Raw genomic sequence first — 19396 nt, forward strand, 5'->3', positions numbered from 1 at the left:
TAGGAGTTATTCAAGCACTGGAGAAGAGCGATGTGGAGAAGAGCGATGTGGCTGAGCCTAAGGGTCCAGAGTCTGAACCACAAAAGACCAGAGACATCTCAGCTCTTCAACCCGAAAGGGAGATAGGAGGATAGAAGCGAGCCAGGGAAATGGAGGAGGGAAAATCTGGAACAATCCCTTTGCATTAAATAGTGGTAGTGGGACAACAGGAACTTAAACTCCAGCTAAGCCTAAGACTGATATCAGGAAGATCTTCATCACACAGAGTTACCAACACATGAAAGGGACTTGATACAGCCATGAACACACATGAACACACAAAGCTTGGAAAGATTCAATAAACAAATGGATGGTGCAGGAGAGAAAACCTAGGGCCTTGTAAGAAAATTAATAAAATGGAGTTAAATGGTCTCCATAAGTCATCATTGCACAATCATGTAAGCCGAAAGCCCGTTGATACAAATCTTTCTTTAAAACAATCTTTGGAATGTGTTGTGTATCATTTGAGGATCCGGGGCAATGTTCCAGTGGAATACTGAAGAATTATACTTGCCTCTCCACCCCTTAAACCGTATTTAGGTTTGATTTTTCCACCTAATTCTTTCTTTTAACATTTCTTTGTCAATGTTGTGCACACAAGCCCCAGGGATTGCGAGGGGAAGGAGAAGGCTTTATTTCCTCGACAGCTATTTGACGAGACAGACTCCAAAACAACATTTGTGAACGATGCTGAGTCCAACCATGAGGGGCTCATATTCCACACAATTGTTTAGGCCCCAGTTTCAGGGTGGAAGGCTTAAACCCCAGCAACCTTTCAGAGAAAATGGGATGGTATCCAGTAAATACTCGCTTTGTCTTATAATCACTTATGTACAGATCTAAAGAATACGATGGTTAAGATGTCACAGAACACCCCAGAGAAATTGAAAGATATGTTCCATTAATTCTCTATGCACTGCTCCAGATTCAGCTGAAAGAATTTCCCGTTAAACAAATAATAGACTTCTCCCTCTATTTGCACAGTAAATTCGCAGAAGTTTAAATTGTTTAATTTCTTAAAAGAACGATTTTAAGAAAAAGCGAAGCAGGCAAAAAAGTCATTATTACTTCAGACACCGTGCAAATGTTCCACACAAGGGGAAGTGTGTGTAATCGGACACACAAAAAGAAACGTTTTTGGAATTTCAGAAGAGGCACCGAAAGACTTAACAGAAGCTTTTGCAAAGGAAAACACCTCAGACATCAAACACGCCTAAGTTTGTGCTACAGTCCAAAGGAACACACACATTGAAAAGGGAAGATCATTTTACAGTTTAAGCAACAACACTTTCACACACAAACAGCCAAGGATCAAACACATAGTCCAGCCCAATGCAATCCAATACCTATTGGCTACTTCACTTAATGCATCAGGAGGATTCATTTAAATGCAGTTGAACCATGGCTCAGCGCTACTGTTTAAAGAGGCAGTGTCGGGCTTCGCACAATATTGATGATAAACTAATTCCGCACTCTTTGTGTTGGAGTTTATTGCACACTAATTAGGGGTTTACTACAATGTGCCTGTTGCAGGAAAGCTATTTAATCCCAATTCTATTTTTTAAAGTTCTATTTACAGGTTTCAAACGTAACAATAGTGTGATACTGAAATTCAATTGGAAATACACAAATCTCAGCTCTCGAGAGATCTTCCCATCTAACACCTGTTTCTTACTTGACCCAAAGACTATTGGATTCTTTAAGTGGACTCTATTAATAAAAACCAGGGAGATTTGCATTCTCTGTGGCTCAACTACTAAACACGCCAAGTCGATTGTACATCACAAATCTCATGGGAAGATGGTAGCACGGTGCTAATGTCTCTGGACTGCCTAATGCTTTGAGGGACAATCCCACCACAGCGGATGGTGGAACTTGAATGTAATGAATAGATCAGGAATTGAAAACTAGTCTCAGTGATGTTGACCATGACGTCAATCATCAGTTGTAAAACCCCATATGGTTCATGACTATCCTTTAGGGAAGGGAATCTGCCATCCTTACCTGGTCTGACCTACATGTGGCTTCAGACCCACAGCAATGTGGTTGACTCTTAATTGCCTAGCAAGCCCGTCATTTCAAGGGCAGTAAGGCATGGGTAATAAATGCTGGCATTGCCACTGATGCCCACAACCCATAAAAGAAGGAGCGAAGAAAAACCCATAAAAATATTAACCTCAATCCCTGGTCCAGCTGACTTTACCACTCATAGCCATTGCAGTGTGTCCAATGTGTCCCAGTATCCCCAGGTACAGGAGGCAAAGATATGAGCAAGCTTGAGAAATTAGCCCTTCCTGGAAAATTCAGCCGAGGAGGACACTCAACAGCATTGACTCAACTATGATTCACTCATTGATCTGGTTTATGAGAATGTTATGTTCAGCCAAGTTAAAAAGAACAAAAACTCCCATTTGCATCACATCTTTCACGATCTCAGGATATCCCAAAGCACTTGGTAATCAAGAAAGTCCTGTTGTATTGTAGGCAGCGTAGCAACCAATTTTCACACAGCAACCTCCCACAAACAACAATGAGACACATGGCCAGATGATTCGTGAAGTTGGCTGAGGGATAAATATTGACCAGGTAAGGCAGGAAACTTAACTGCACAACGACAAATTGTTCCAGGGGACCTTTTACATCCATCCAAGAGGGAAGACCTCATTTTAATGTGGTGCAAAACTCCTTCAACGTTGCCTTAGGAGTACGCCTGAATTTATTCGCAAGTCTCCAAAGAGAACCCATGACCTTTCGATTCAGCAACAACAGTGCTACTGACAGCCATAGTTGACGCCAGTACAAGGCAACTCCTGCATTCCAGAATGAAGGACTTTGACCTGTCTCAGCTCATCTATTTTTGAACCCCCCTTTCTTTCCTCGAGCTTTAACTATTACAACACATTGCGGCGAATCCCGCCCACAGTGTTTACTCTACATCTTCCATAGTCTTTTTTTCATAATCGGCGATCGGGCGGAGAATCCCTTTTTACGACCAAATCGGGGGCGGGGCCTGTTTTCAGATGCTCTGCCCCCTGCAAAACGGCGTCATCAGGGAGTACGCCGCATGCTGTTGGAATGGCCTCAGGACGTTACCTGAAGGCCCTCCCCCGTGCTCCGCCCCCAATGGGCCGAATTCTCTCTGCCCGCTGCTTGTCAATGAGATTTCCCATTGAAACCACCCCATGCCGCTGGGCAACCCGCTGGCAGGGGTGTGCTGCTGGCGGGAAACGTGAATCCCGATGCCCGGAGAATTCCTTCCCAGTGCTATCAAGGCTTTTCGGATCCTTCTTAAACTTGCTTGATCCGTTTCAATTCTATAAGTTCTTTCCATTACAATGTCTTCTTATCGGTCTTGTATCCACACTCACTTCACTGGCTGTACCAGTTTTAAATCTGATGCTCTGTGCCTGAAGCTGAATTTACGAGCTTGATTGTGTCTTTGCTGCTGCTCACACTTTATAACTCTCTCATGATCATCTGAGGTAATGTTAGTGTGGTGGCATGCCCCTTTAAGGGGTAGGTTCCTGGAAGGTCATGTGACCCTATCGGCCAATCGGGCCGGAGCGCACAAACCCTGGGGGTTGAGCACGGGTTTTCCCCCGTTAGTGAGGAGTTTGGAGTAATGGAACGTGGTAGCTTTTTATTTCACTCTCTGTATATAGTTACTACTTTAATAAACCACTATTCATTAATCAACTTGGTGGTCGCCCGCCTGTTATGGTTAGGTTGCGTTTGTTTGTTGTAGAGCTGGAATTTGCGGCCATTTTCCCAGCAACAATTCTGATGCTGGAAACCCGTTTTGTAATGGTGAGGTTCTGTAATTAAGAAGGGCCAAGTTAATGCCTTCATTCTTTTTCACCAATCCTGTGATTGTTTGAACTCCTCTTTCTGCTTTCCCATTCGACTGAGGATATCTAGGGGAACTAGCCGCATGCATGAAACCATATTCCTGCGCAACATTATGGAATAATTTGTCAGCAAGCTGACATTGCCATTGACTGACACCACAATGTCTGGGATGCCATGTACCACAAAAGTTCTCCTCAGTGATTGAATGACCATCTCTGCCGCCATGCTGTGCAATTGCTTCTCTTCAATCCACCTGAAGTGGTAATCAGTGATGATATTGAATACTTTGGTTTTAAACTCAAATAAACCCATTCTCAGGCACTCCCATGGCCTCAGTGGAAAAACGGAGGGTGACAATGGTTCACTCTGATGTTGGCTATCTACCACACACTTAAGGGAATTCAAGATTAACTCTTCATTAGAATGACTAATGCCTGGCGACCAGACTAACTGCTGGGCTCTTGCTCAGTATTTTGCTATACCCAAGTAATCTTGAAATATCTTTTGCAGAATTTCAAGTCAAAGTATTTTAGGCATCATTAGTCGATCATTCAAAACTAAGAAATCATCAACGATGGGTCAAATGGCCTCCTTCTGCACTGTAAATTCTATGATGATTGTGAGATGCTTTCTCCCTTAAATGTATGGTACTACCTTGGTGCTAGGTTGTTTGGAGTGTAATCTGGCCATCCTCTGCCAATACTCTTTTATTTTGATGCACTTATCATCCTACAGTTGCGTTTGCTTAATGTCTTGAAATCTCTTCTAATGTTTGGTAAGTGTTTGATAATGAGTGAAGAACATGCACCCACTTCCTCAATGAAATTGAAGTCTCCCAGTTTGAATCTGTCCACTGGATTTCCTGACAATGCACTGGCTGTCATCCCTTGAACCTACTCCGCCATTGAATTGTATCTCATCAATCTGAGTCTGAAGTATTGAATTCTAGGCGGCATTTTTGTAATCTCCTTTCAGCTAAGAGTAACCAAAGGTTTGTGATTGGTTTCAATTTTAAACCTTAATCCCATGATCAGAATATTTCTCACATGCCCATGTGGCTGCCAGTGTTTCTTTCCCAATAGTTGCATACCTTTTCTCTGTGTCTGTGAGAGATTTTGAGGCGGAATAAACTGGCCTTCTTTTCCCATCATTTTGAACTTGAAATAAATCTCCACTCAAACCTGTCGGCGATGCGCCGGCTGCTACAATTGTTGGCAATTCTGTATTTCAGAGCCTTAGAATTTCAGTGAAATGAGAACATCGTGTTGATCTTGTCGAAAGCATTTTGTTGGTCCACATTACAGCACCACTGTCGATCAGATCTCACCAGGTGTCTCAATGGTTCGTTGGTTTCTGTGAAATTTGATAGGAACCTGCCTACTTGATTCACCATCCTTTGCACCTCAATGATGTTCCTAACTTGTGGGAATGCTCTAATCTGGTTTTCTGTGGGTCAGCTCTTAGTCATGAAGTTTACACAACCTTCCTTCATTGAAACATGTATGAGTACGTCATCCATGTGGAATGTTACTCTTTCCAGGGCCTGAGACATTGTACTTTGTAAGATCTCTGGTGCAAAGCAATTTCGATTGGTAACCTGTTCAAATAATAATGACTGAATTGTGTTGAAAAATTGGTTAGCACTCCGGATTCTTTGTCCAGAGGTAACTGCCAAAAGCCACTGCTTGCATCCACTTTGGTGAAGAAGGTGCATTTTGCTATTTTGGCAAAACACTCATCCACCAATGACATTGATCTTAAGCTCAACTGACTTGTTTAATTCAGTTAAATCTATGCAGATTAGTCTTTGGTACTATGGCCATTCCAAAACACCACTTAATCAGTATAGTTCCTGGAGAGATTAAACCCCCCTCCCTCCCCCGCTGTAGCATGTGCTCAAACCCGTTACTCGCTTTGTTTAAGGGCGGGTGTGGGTCTTTCCGTGGTGTAAAGAGGTAAATTGACTCAGCACCAACTTTTAGGGTTACGTGCAGGTTAGGTGGATTGGCCATTCTAAATTGTCCCTTAGTGGCCAAAGGTTAGGTGGGGTGAAGGTGTAATGAGGATACAGCGGAGACCTAGGTAGGGTGCTCTTTTGGAGGGGTGGTGCAGATTTGATAGGACGAATGGCTGCCTTCTCACATGCCCATGTGACTGCAAGTGTTTCTTTCAGAGATTCTGTGATTCTGTCTCTTTTCTCAGTGGGGTCCGTGTTGGGGAGGGGCCTGTGGGAGGGGTCCCTTTAGGAAGGGGTCCCTGTGAGATGTCACGGTATTACAGGGGTCCATGGGATGGTTTCCCTATTACAGGGGTCCCTGGGGGTCTCCCATGTATAGGGGTACCTGTGGGGTCTCCCAATTACAAGGGTCCCTGAGGAGGTCTCCTTATTACAGAGGTCCCTGTGGGTGGTCCCCATTGCAGGAGTCCTGGGGGGGGGGTTGTTCTCCCAATTATAGGGGTCCGGGGTGGGCCCCTATTACAGGGGTTCTTGTGGGGTGTTTCCCTTTTACAGGGGCCCCAGGGGGGTGTGGGGTCTGGTACATGGGGGTGGGCAGGCAGTGCGCTATGGGGGGGGGGGGAGTGGCCCTCGGTTTGGCTCCGATAGTCTCTACCAGCGTGGCCCTGGCGTGGTGGACCTCGCGGTGGGCCAAGGGCTCCTTGGGGGAGTTAACCTCTTGGCTCACTGTAAGGTCCACCAGGCCAGGGCCACGCTGGCAGAGACCACAGGTGACCCGCGCCCCGGGGACCGGAGAATCAAGGAGGGCCAGAGCAGAGGGTGCCGGGCCTGCTAAATTTTGCAAATGGACCATTAAGACTCATTTACATTCATTTACAACCCCCCGCCAGCAAACGGCCGTGGCCCACGTTCCCATCACCAGTGGGGAGGGGTTGGAGCATTGCGATCGGGTCGGTGCCCAGCGTCGATCCCGATTTTGCCCCTGATGCCTGGTTCCCCATCCCATTGTGGAACCTGATCCGAGCATCCTGGGACAGAGAATCCCGCCCACAGTATTTTAATAACAGGCAGAAATAAGAGAGTGTTATAATCCGCAATTATATTCCGGGGTGGGAACAATTGACTACCCCGTTACCCTTGCAGAATGTGAGCTCCCCTGTTAAGGGGGTGGGGTATCTCGAACAATGTCTAGTTGTAGGGTATACAAAGCTGGCCAGTTAGGCACAGGAAAGACAGATCCAGTTGGGGTCTACCGTGTAATGTATGTAATAGTTATTGTAAATAAACTAAGCTTCTTTGAGCTACTCAGTGTGGACTCCTTCGTGGCCTTATAAAAGAGAGGAAGAATTTGGGGACAACTTTCCAATATCATAATGCCTTAACTTTGGTAGCAAGTTACAAGATGGTCAAGTGGAAACTTTAAGGTACAGCATACAGTCAACCAATGACTCATTAAATGTTGCTCCTATAACAACTGGCAATGCCGTAACAAACTTAACATGATAAAATGATCAAGAAGCTTCACAGGGGCATTTGAGACCGGGCCTTAAAAGAGATATTAGCACAAATGACCAAAAGCATGATCAAAGAGCTGGGTTTTATGGTGTCTTAAAAGGAAAAGAGAGAGACAGAGAGATTTACAGAGGGAATTCCAGAGCTTACGGCCAAGACAGCTGAAGCCATTGCTGCCAATGGCAGAGGGATGGAAATTGGGGATGCCCAAGAGGCTAGGATTGGACTGCAGCCAAAGTCTGGAGGCTTGTGGGGGCTGGGTTTCTAACCACTAAAGAGAAGCTCGCAAGAATTTCTAAAGCGTTGACCATGGCATAGCAGGAGCAAACCACAATGCTGAAGTTAGATTGTTTTATAACTATCTGCTGAAATGACTGGTGGGCCACGCTGAAATCTTTGTATGCGACAGACTGAGTTCACAGGCTGGCCTGACATTTTGACTCCTCTCTCGCTCTTTTATTTCGACAATGCATTCAGTAATAGCAGACTGCAGTGCTGCGCTGGGCACTGGCCGTTTAGAAATTCCTAACCTTGAAATGACTTCCTCCGAAAGAGCTTTATCATTGGAACGTTTTGTGTGGCTGGTATGCAAGGCAATCTTTGTTAAGATGTAGACTAAAGGCTAATGAATCAGTCTGAAAGGAATTTCTGCTTCTGCCCTCAAGAAAAACAAGGATAGCCTTTTTCCTTTAACATATCACTCAGCTCTCCTCTCTTAAATCCTAATGCATTAAGTGGTGATAGATACTTTTTTCTACAACAATGTGACTCCTCAGGGTAATAGTCAACTTTCACACTTCTGCCGACTTTTGAAATCAGCTGTTGTGAATAATTCAGCTATTTTTCTGCACATTTATTATATCATTGTGAACCCAGTTAGAAGGCATATGGCACAAGCTATGATCAGACTATTGTGGGGTACATCAAATTCAGATGCACCCCCGTTTACAGCATTCATAGAAGTCGGAACAGGTACAAGTGCCCCAATGTATATATAACCCAACCAAGGTGGGGAATGTGAGATGAGAGTGGAATGAACATTGGATGATGGAAGAAAGACGAACCTTTTAAGAACAAATGGAAATCCTCTTGATAATGATTTTATATAACAAAGCTGCAGCATAAGTAACTGGTGACAGACATATTCAAAGCTTTAAATCATTTAAGTCAATTCAGGAAGAAAATCTCTCAGATGATAGGATACATTGAGCAAAACTAAAATTAGCAAGAAAACCGTGACTGGGACTGATCACCCCAAATATATTCTGCTAGAGAGGGAGAGAGAACTCTTGTTTTTTTTTTCCCCTTCTGGCTTTCATTTTGTGAAGAATGTCAAGCATCACATCAAGGTGAGTTGCGGTTTAATGCAACCATTATCCATGTAAACATTCTCCCTGTCATTGTAGAAACTGTTGACATATCCGCCAGCATCGCCTTCTCTAATTCCGAGGCCGTGATCTCTTCTTGAAATGCAATTGCCCCCAACTACATCTTTACTTTAAAACCATCGTCTGATATTAGGACCAATTTCCTGACTATCCACCACTACTAACTATATTCTGTTTCTGTATCAATCTTGCCAGTTGACTAAATTAGCCAACCTCATTTTTAAAGGGGCACCCCTCAACCTTCCTTTTTAATTCATCCTTGGGCTGTGAGGCCAACATTTATTGTTCATTTCTGAACGTCCTTGAGAAGGTAGTGAGTGAGCGCCTTCTTGAACTGCTCCAGGTTAATTGTCTTTTCTGTTGCTGAATGGCTTGCTCAGCCATTGCAGAGAGTCTGGAGACACATGTAGGCCAGGCTGGATATGGATGACCGATTTCCTCCACTGAAGGACAATACGGCCATCAGTAGTCTCATGAATATTATTAATGAAATGGCTTTTTAATTCCAGAGTTATTAATTGACATGTTGAGATTTTATATAGCACTAACCCTAACCCCAATTCAACATGACCAACAAAAACAGTCCAAAGATACGCAGGGTAGGTGGATTGGTCATGCAAAGTTGCTCCTTAATGTCCAAAATGTGTAGGTTATGTTAAGGGGTTATTGAGGGAGTGAGCTTGGGTGGAGTGCTCTTTCAGAGGGTCAGTGCAGACTCATTCGGCCGAATGGCCTCCTTCTGCACTGCAGGGATTCTATGAAGCATTAGTCCAGGCCTCTGAGTTACTTGTCCAATAACATTATCACCATGCTCCTTAAATATACTGAATGAGGAGACTATTGTTAATGAAGATATGTGGGCGCGATTCTCTGAAATGGAGGCAGAGTTGTGAACGCCCCCTATCCCGACCAATTCAGGGCCCGGAAATGGGCTAGGAGCGACGCCGCGTCATTTACGTGCGCCACGCCTTGGCGCCGCGTAAAAGCGGCGCCGCATACATGACGCGGCCAGCGCCGCATAACTGGCGTTACCTGCGCATGTGTGGGTTGGCCGGCGCCAACCCGCGCATGCGTGGTTGCCGTCCTCCCCGAGTCCGCCCCGCAAGAAGATGTCCGACGGATCTTACGGGGCTGCGGAAGAAAGGAGGTCCTCCCCATTTGGTCAGACCCCATTTGAGGCCCCCCCCCCCGGAGCAGGATCCCCCCTCCCACAGGCCGCCCCCCCCCCCCCCCCCAGTGTTCCCGCGCTGTTCCCACCGGCAGCGGCCAGGTGTGGACGGCGCCGGGGGGAACCCGCCGGTTTGGGCAGGCCGCTCAGCCCACCCGGCACTGAGAATTGCGGGGGTACCGGTGAATGGCCATTTTGGCTGTCTGGGACGATTCACTGGACCACGCCGCGCAAAACGCGATTGTGCCAATCTGGCCGCTTCCATGAATCGCGGGAGGGCGTCGGACCGGCGTCGCGGGAAAATTTGCTGACCCAGGCGATTCCCTGAAACGGCGCGGGAGCAGAGAATCGCGCCCAATGTGTGTGGCATCACAGTATAACAAGAAATCTACATGTTTTATCTTAACAGCATGTAGTTGACGGGAGATGTCTTTCATCCAGGACTGATAAGATGAAAGGTTCTACTGACTGAAAGCTACAACTGTCAACAGCGGAAAGAGTTTGGGAAATTTCACCCCAGCTCCAATGGGTATGATTTCACAGCCCAGCTTCCGATAACGGGGCACTAAGTTGGCACAGAAAGACCACTGGCACAGCTTCTGTGGGGCAATGTAAACGCTGTAATGGTACAGTACAGTGGCGGATGATCTTCAAAGGTTAGAGATAAGATGCATTGCTGGAGCCTTGGATTTCAGCCATGCTCAAAACTGGTTGGGCGTAGAAGGTGGCGGAATGTCCCAGCGCAGACACCCCTCAATTTTAATGGGGAAACCTCCTCCAATACTTTTTTTTTCAAAAAGCAACTTACAGCAGTATCAGTTTCAGAAAGTCGAGATTTTAATCACAAAGTAAGTGAAGGGGAACTGGTACAAATAGCTCAACCAGCTATTTGTTATTATCAAATAGATTAAACAAATGGCCTCCAAGAATTTAAAATAACTTCAGGTTTCCCGTTGCCAGGAGTGGGAAGGATACACTACTTCCTATCGAGAGCCACCTTGGGGTGCTTGCTATTGCGTCCTTCATGAAACTTCGCCTCGGTAATAATGAGCTTTCCACTGATTTAAAAATAAAATTGGAATGGCTTCAGACTGAATTAATTGCACTGAAGGGTTCGTGTAGAATTGCTTTGTTCCTTTTTCTTCCTCTCTAAGCCAGACATATTGATATTATCAGAGAGTGCATATTGTTATGGGAGGGATTTTACCCTCCATGGACTAGGTGCAGAGGTGGATGGGAAAAGCAGTGTTTTTCCTGCAGGTTGCAATGATGGGTTTACACACCTGATTGTACGCTGCTCACCTGATGAAGTATGCATTGACAAGAAGCACATCGCATCACCGATGGGCAGCCTGAATTCGCCCATCCCGCCATGACCTATCGCAGCGAACGCCACATTTAAACCGTGCCAGTGCACAGACCTCTCAATGGCTGCAGCCCAAGACTGCTGTAACAGAGAGGTGGCCCCAAAGGGATGAAGACTGCAGCCTCCAAGATCAGTCATGCATTGCTGGGTCACCCTCTTCAGACCTGAGAACCAAAGCAAAGTTATGGTGCAGAAAGAGGTCATACAGCCCCTCATGTCTGTAAAGGCAAAACAAAGATAAAGAAGAAACTAGCCACTCATTTTAATCCCACTTCCCAGCACCTGCTCCCTAGCCGTGCAGGTTCCAGCACTTCAGATGCAGTGCCAGATATCTTTTAAATGAGTTGAACGTTTCAGTCACAACCACCAACCTAGGCAGTGAAATTCCAGGCACCCACCACCGTCTGGGTGAAAAGGTTTTCCTCATGTCCCCTCTGGTCCTTCTGCCAATCACTTTAAATCTGTGCCCCCTGGTAATTGACCCATCAGCTAGTGGAAACCAGTCTTTCCTGTCTCCCGTCTAGGCCGCTCTTAATTTTGTGCACTTCAATTAGGTCACCCATTAGCCTCCTCTGTTCGAAGGAAAACACCCCGAGCCTATCCAATCCCCTCATAGCTGCAATTTTCAAGCCCTGGCAACATTCTTGTAAATCTCCTCTGCACTCTCTCCAGAGCAATTCTGTCCTTCCTGTAATGTGGTGACCAGAAATGTACACAAACCTCCAGCTGTTTTCTAACCAGCGTTTTATACAGCTCCGTCACTACATCCCTGCTTTTGTATTCAATACCTCACCCAGTAAACGAAACCATTCCATAGGCTTTCTTGACCACCTTGTCCACTGCCCCGCCACCTTCAAGGACGTGTGGACATGCACTCCAAGGCCTCACACTTCCTCAACCCCTCCCAATATCTTCCCATTTATTGCGTATTCCTTAACTTTGTCTGCCCTCCACAAATGTCTCACTTCACACTTTTCCAGACGGAATTCCATTTGCTAATTCTCTGCCCACTCAACAAGGCCATTGCTATCATTCTGGAGTCGACAGCTATCCTCTTCACTATCAAGACAATGGCCAATTTCTGTGCCATCTCAATCGTACCACCCATATTTAATTCTGAATCGTGTATATAAACAGCAAGGGACCCCACGCTGGACCCTGTGGGACACCACTGGGAACAGCCTACCATTTTCAAAAACATCCATTGACCCTTTGTTTCTTGATGCTGTTAAGGGTCACCGGCAGGCACCCTACCCGTGTGATGGCAGAAGGAGGTCCAAAAACTTCTCAACTGCAGCTTAAGTGAGTGCCACTCGGCCCATAAGAGATCAGCTATCCAGTGTAGCAAGACGATGAATCATCTCATCCGTTCCACCAGGGTAAGTCAATCATCTCATCACTCTCAACCCATGTCCTCACAAGCCCATCAGAGAGTCTCCGGATGAGTCTCCACAGGGATCTCACACACTGCTAGTTGAAGGGACATCACCGCAAAATCTCTCACACACACCTTGATCTCCATCTGGGCTCATATCCCGTGAAACTGATGTACTGATTCCATGCAGGGTTCCACTCAGCACCCATCCATGCCAGCTACTTTATCATCTGCCTTGGCTTGTGGCCTATTCACACTCTCATCATCTGTCTTCCAGCAGGACAAGCATGGCCACAATAAGACGGAGAGGTCCAGATGGGTGGTGGGGTGCCTGACCATGTGAGGAGCGCGCTGTTCACCTGGCTGGAGAGGACTGGGGCCGTGCCTGCGGGGACGGTGAGGTGGGCAGCGCAGACCCAAGTGAGGACCCTTCACCAGCTGCTCCTTCAGACTGCGACACTGTGGGTACATTTGGGGTCTGCTGCCATGCACACATTATCTCTGCTTTCTTTAACAGGCACCACAGCCAAATGCCCCAGGGACATGAGGAACCAGCCCCTCATCTCCAGGACGCCTCGGATGAGGATCCAGATGGCATGTTTCTGGAAGGCTGATCACAGCGCTCACCCACCCCCTCCACCAGCGCAGATACACACACCTCGGCAGGCTTGGCATCACAATACGGCGCCTGCTCGGGTACACAGAGGGAGAATTCAGAATGTGCAATTCACCTAACAATCTTTCGGGACTTGCAGGAGGAAACCGGAGCACCCGGAGGAATCCCACGCAGACACGGGGAGAACCTGCGGACTCCACACAGACAGTGCCCCAATTCGGGAATTGAACCTGGGTCCCTGGCACTGTGAAGCAGCAGTGCTAACCACTGTGCTACCGTGCGACCAATGGTGGTACGGGTGTTCACCAGATAAAGATAATTTCCAACAGTGTGAATAGAAATGCACCCATTCCACATTTCCTCTTGTGTTTCCCTCCTCTCTATGCTGAGCTGGGTGGCTCCGCCCAATCAGGTCTCACACCATGTTCCCTCCCTCCGTGGTCGCATCATATGGTTCTGGTCAATGTTCTGTGCATCTATCTCATAACATCAGCATTGGTTCTTAGCTCGATATCAGTGAAGTGTAGCCATCAATGTAAATTGTGCTTGTGTAAGGTGTTTTGTTAACATGTTTTGCAGATTAAAGTGGTGTTCATGCCAGGCTCAGTAAAACGGCAGCAATTTGTCAGCATTGTAGAAAGATGAACATAGAACATAGAACATAGAACAATACAGCGCAGTACAGGCCCTTCGGCCCACGATGTTGCACCGAAACAAAAGCCATCTAACCTACACTATGCCATTATCATCCATATGTTTATCCAATAAACTTTTAAATGCCCTCAATGTTGGCGAGTTCACTACTGTAGCAGGTAGGGCATTCCACGGCCTCACTACTCTTTGCGTAAAGAACCTACCTCTGACCTCTGTCCTATATCTATTACCCCTCAGTTTAAAGTTATGTCCCCTCGTGCCAGCCATATCCATCCGCGGGAGAAGGCTCTCACTGTCCACCCTATCCAACCCCCTGATGAAGGTGTAGTGTCGAATCAGAGATGTAGATGCACGTGGAAATGGGTCAACATTCCTTGACCTCCATGAACTCTCCCTCAGTTGTGAGGATGTTCAATCTATTAGCCGATGCTCTGAGCTCCTGCACACTCATGTTTGCCTTCTGCACTGTGACTCACTGAATGAGAATCTGCACAGCTGCCCAATATTAGTCCATGCAATGTTCCTGAGCTCTCACCCTCGCTGACACATTTTTGTCCTGGTGCTCAAAGTTGCAGCGTTTACCGTTAGTGATGTTCAGGTTTCCCTCCCTCCAACAACTCTCAATTTTAATCCCATTGTCGATTTGGTGATATCCCTGTCTTACCCCCAAATAGGTTGAGGCTGATGTGCCTATGCCCCATGGGGACATTACCACTCCCAATCTTGCAGCCTATTGCACAGTGACAATTAGAGACTATGGAGTGCCGCCACCTACCCTACCTATTCCTGATCTATCGGCTGTAGATGCCTCCCCAGACAGTGACTGTGCCATCTGCTGCCCAGTATTATGCCCGATAGCCTTTGAACCGAGGTGCTTGAGGTGGTGATCAGGCCCATTCTGGGCACTACTGACAATGGACTGACATGCGCTCCCCTCCCTGCACTGCGGCACGGACAGTTTTTACAAGCTCAGCAATCGAAACTGAGATGTTTCTTTAACCCTTTCTTCCCCAGAATCACTTCCCATTCTAGCCCCGAGGACATTCCCACTCTATTCCACTCAATCATGTGCCTGAGTGCACCTTCCGCACAATTCCTACCCCAAGTGAGGCCTTTGCTCTCCAGCCCTTCCCTTGCCTCTGTCCTGCTTTCCCCCATCTCCAGCCAAGCCTTTGCCCTCCAGCTCATTTCAACCACTTGCTGTTGGTTTAGTTCTTTGAATCCTGGCACTGAAAGCACCCTGAAATTGTTGCACTGTGGCCTGCGCAGCCTGCCGCAACGTTGGAGGAGCCACGAGCGACGTGGGATGTAAGGTGGACAAAATACCTCGAGGCCATGAGTGAAGTACATTTTAACAGGTGCATGTCCCTACTATCCGATGGGGAATGCCTTCAATCTGATTAGACCCCAATGTGGTCCATTGATCCGGGGTGGGGGAGGGGTGACTCCAGCGAGCTGCCTTCATAACTGACATTCGTGATATTGAAATGCCGCTTCTGACATGGCACAATGGGAAATGCCGTGAAGTCTGGCATGGATGATCACAGCCTGTTATCACGCTGACATAAACTTGACTTGCGTTCCTGTGATATTTTCCCCACCCGCCCGCCAGTAAGCCAGCCACTGATATGAACAGAACATCTCACTCAATGAGGGGCCCTAATCGAGTAAATGGAGATGGAGAGAAATTGCTTCAACCGGCAGACAGGCCAGGAACCAGGTAACACACAGATTTAAGGTAATTGCCAAAAAGGCTGCTCCACACAAACATCCGTCGCATCGGTTCAATCAATGGGTGGGAATCAGAAAGCTTTCTGATCAAATCTGGAGTCAGGCAGGGCTGCCATCTCCACCCCGGCCTTGCCAGGTCCACCAGGGACAAGAGGGGTGACAATCCCAGGCAGCGGAGTCACTGACAATCCCAGCCAAAGCCTTCCTGTGCATGAACATTACCATCTTCTGCTCACGGGTAGTGCATCTGCAACCAATTCAAACTGGCCTTGGTCCCCAAAGTATCTGGCAGCTGGAATGAGACCATCTTCTTTTGGAATTGGGCCAATGAATTCTTTGCCCTTTCATCAGGCTTGCCGAAAGTGCTGGGGATATGGTTTAGAGGGGCTGGGGCGAGCACTAAAAACTGAAAGGATCTTGGAGCCAGGGTAAAACAAAAGCCCAACAAGCAGTGGTCCACACTCAGAATATTGTCCTCGAGGCCCTGCAGCAAAAAAGAAGCTGGTGGATCATGTCAGCTGTTTCCATGGGCCCTCTGTCAAAACCGCAGTGCCATAACTTTCACCAAGCACCAAGGCGCAGCTTGGCTGGTGGTGAGAAAGACCCTCCCAATCGGATCCTTCCAACATGCTCAGAGTCCCACCCCCTCTGCCTTGTTGTTCTCCAAGTGGCTGCAGTGCGCACCTCTTCGGGAATGTGCCTTTCCAAAGCAGGTCTGGAGAGAGATGCAGTGGTTTTTGTCGAGGTTCATCCCGAGGGGCTCCGTGACGCAGGATTCTGTGCTCTACGAGCTGTTCCCAGGGACGCACACCGAGGCAAACATCAGCTGCAAGTGGAGGACCGTCAACTTAGTGAAAAACGCTCTTTGGTCTGCCCGAAACCTGTTGTTCTCCCAGTGCAAAGAGTTGTCCCCGACCAAGTATTTCAGACTGGCTTGTCCCAAGGTCCAGGTAGGCATGCCAGGGGCTGCACTAAAGCTTGGGACAGTTCCACAAAGGTACAATGAGGAAAGGTCCAGCGTCCTACAGCCACTGTGCAGGAAGGGGCTGGAAGCTGCAGTAAGCTCCTCGGGCTGGATGTTTGACATGGAATGAATCTAGTAAATATGAAGTGTAGTGAGTAACATCCAGTATTACAAGAAACTGATTTGCACTGAGTTTGAATGTGAATGTACTTCTATAACCTGTATGAATAAAGAATATTTTTGGAAAATAAAATGGTAAAAAGAGCAGAAGGAAGGTGAGAACGGTTTTTACATAGCAAGCTCTTACGATCTGGAAGGTGGGTGCAAGCAGATTCAGTAATAACTTTGTAAACGGAACTGGATATAAGCTTAAAAAGGAAACATAGCAGAGGTACGAGGAAGGAGCAGGGAGTTGGGAGTAATTAGGAAGCTCTGTCCTGCACACTGGGTGAAATGGTTCTAAGATACAATATAAGATATAACTTTGCTTTTCACCATTGATAAATGGAATAGTTGAATATGGAGGTAACAATTATGGATGAGGGCTTCAGCAGATGGAGACAGGGAACGTTGAGGATATGGAAATTGACGGTCTCGGTGATGGAGAGGATATGATATCAGAGCAGCTCAGAGTCAAATATAGGACATCAATGGTGTGAGTAGCCTGATTCAACCTCATGTGAGACATATACCAGCTGGATGTAAATACATAATGGGTGGACTCAACCAAGTATAATACCTGCCAAGAGTTTGGGGTTATCATTGACCAGAAACTGAACTGGGCCAACCATATAAAGATGTTGCTATGAGAATAGGTCAGAGGCTGGGAATTTTGTGGAGAGTAACTCACCTCCTGACCCCAAATCCTGCCCACCATCCAAAAGGCACAGGTCAGGAGTGTGCTGGAATACTCTCCACTTGCCTGGATGAGTGGAGCTCCACCACAGAATACTCTCTACTTGCCTGGATGGGTGCAGCTCCAACAACAAGCTGGATGCCATCCAGGATAAAGCAGCCCACTTGATTGCGAACCCTTTCGCAAACATTCAATCCCTTCATCACTGTCGAACAATGAAAACCATGTGTACCATCTACACTTCGACAGAATGCACTGCAGGAACTCGCCAAGGTTCCTTAGGCAGCACCTCTGACCCATCCAGAAGGACAAGTGCAGCAGATACCCACCACCTGGACGTTCCCCTCCAATTCACTCACCACCCTAACTTGCCAATATATCGCTATTCTTTCACCGTCGCTGGGTGAAAATCCTGGAACTCCCTCCCTAACAGCACTGTGGGTGTACCTACACCTCAGGGACTGCCGTGTTTCAAGAAGGCCACTCACCACCAAGGGCTGGGCAATAAATGCTGGCCTAACCAGCGTCCCGCAAATGAATTTTAAAAAACATGCGGCGGGATTCTCCGTTCCGCTGCCCCCGTTTTCTGGTGTGGCGCGACCCTATCATTGTGGGCACCCCCACGCTGTCGGGAAATCCGCGGGCGTGAGTGCGCTGCCGCCAAAACAGAGAATCCCCGCCAACGGAGTACCCAGCCCAAGAAGACAGCTGACCATCACTTTCTCAAGGGCAATTAGGGATGGGCAATATAAACTCTGACCTCGCCAGCGATGACCCCATCCTCAAACAAATAAAAAAATATACAGATATATATAGATGGGAATGAACATAAATAGAGAAACATTTTAAGGTTTTATGCCAGATTATGGTGTTGTGACATTGTAGAGAGGGCATCTTTGTAAAGCAGGGGATAAAATCATTGGTTTTGCCATTGTTGTGGTGGTTGCCTTGGCAACGTTTATAGTTTCAGACAAGATTTTCTTCTGGAGATCGATGAATGGGAAACAGCTGTGACCCAAAAAAGGAATGGAATTAGTCTTATAAATATTGTTTGTGATGGGCGTTATCACGTGACCTGATTGACGGCGCGCATGGTTTAAAGGGTAGCATGCTCTGAGAAATATTATTAATATCTGCAATCTTCTGATGGATATCCCTCCGTTTCCTCTGCTTACTTTGTGCGTGCGATGCTGTTTGTCCTCTTGGGTACCTGTGGCTATTGTCCCCTTGCCAACTCAATGCCAAAAGACTAGAATGAACGAAGAAAATGCCGATCAGGACACTCATTGGCAAGATCATATAGAAGAGGTGACCTTACATTGGCTGACGAAGAAGGAGCTGGCATTTACACAGCTCCTTCTCGTAACCGCACAGGATTCACCAAAACACTCTGTGTGGAAGAAGCCATTTTGAAAGCCGTGGCTGTGCGAATGGCCACGGCCGACATTCCTGACGCAGCTAACACCCACAGGCAGCAGGGAGGTAAATAATCAGTTCACCCGCTGCAGATACTGGAAATCTGAAATGAGAAAGGGTAAATGCTGGAAATACTCAGGCAACATCATTGGAGAGCGAGAGAGAGAGAGAGACAGGGTTACTATTTCAGGTGGTTAACCTTCCATCAGAACTGGGAAAAGTTAGAAATGAAGCAGGTTTTAAGCCAGTAGAGAGGCAGAGTAAATGGGTACATTCGACGCATAGGAACATAGGAAATGCCATTCGGCCCCTCGGCCCTGTATATCATTTAACTGGGCCATGGCTGACCTACTACATCAACATCATTTTACTTCTTAATCCCCATATCTCTTGATGCGTTTGATAACTAAAATTATCTGGATCTCAATCTTGAAGATACTCAATGACTGAACCTCCAAAGGCCTCAAAAGGTAGAAAATTCCAAAGGTTCACTATCCTCTGAGTA

General features: G+C 46.9%; 1 long non-coding RNA gene across 1 annotated transcript in view; it reads left to right on the forward strand.

Moving 5' to 3' along the window:
• Positions 1-19396, forward strand: part of LOC140394361 (uncharacterized) — a 224502-nt gene that overhangs the window by 137960 nt on the left and 67146 nt on the right. The window contains exon 2 of the long non-coding RNA XR_011935863.1: positions 12513-12658. This is a non-coding gene — a long non-coding RNA (uncharacterized lncRNA). The remainder of the gene's footprint in view (positions 1-12512; positions 12659-19396) is intronic.

The sequence above is a fragment of the Scyliorhinus torazame genome, chromosome 17 (assembly GCF_047496885.1).
Source record: "Scyliorhinus torazame isolate Kashiwa2021f chromosome 17, sScyTor2.1, whole genome shotgun sequence".
NCBI lineage: Eukaryota > Metazoa > Chordata > Chondrichthyes > Carcharhiniformes > Scyliorhinidae > Scyliorhinus > Scyliorhinus torazame.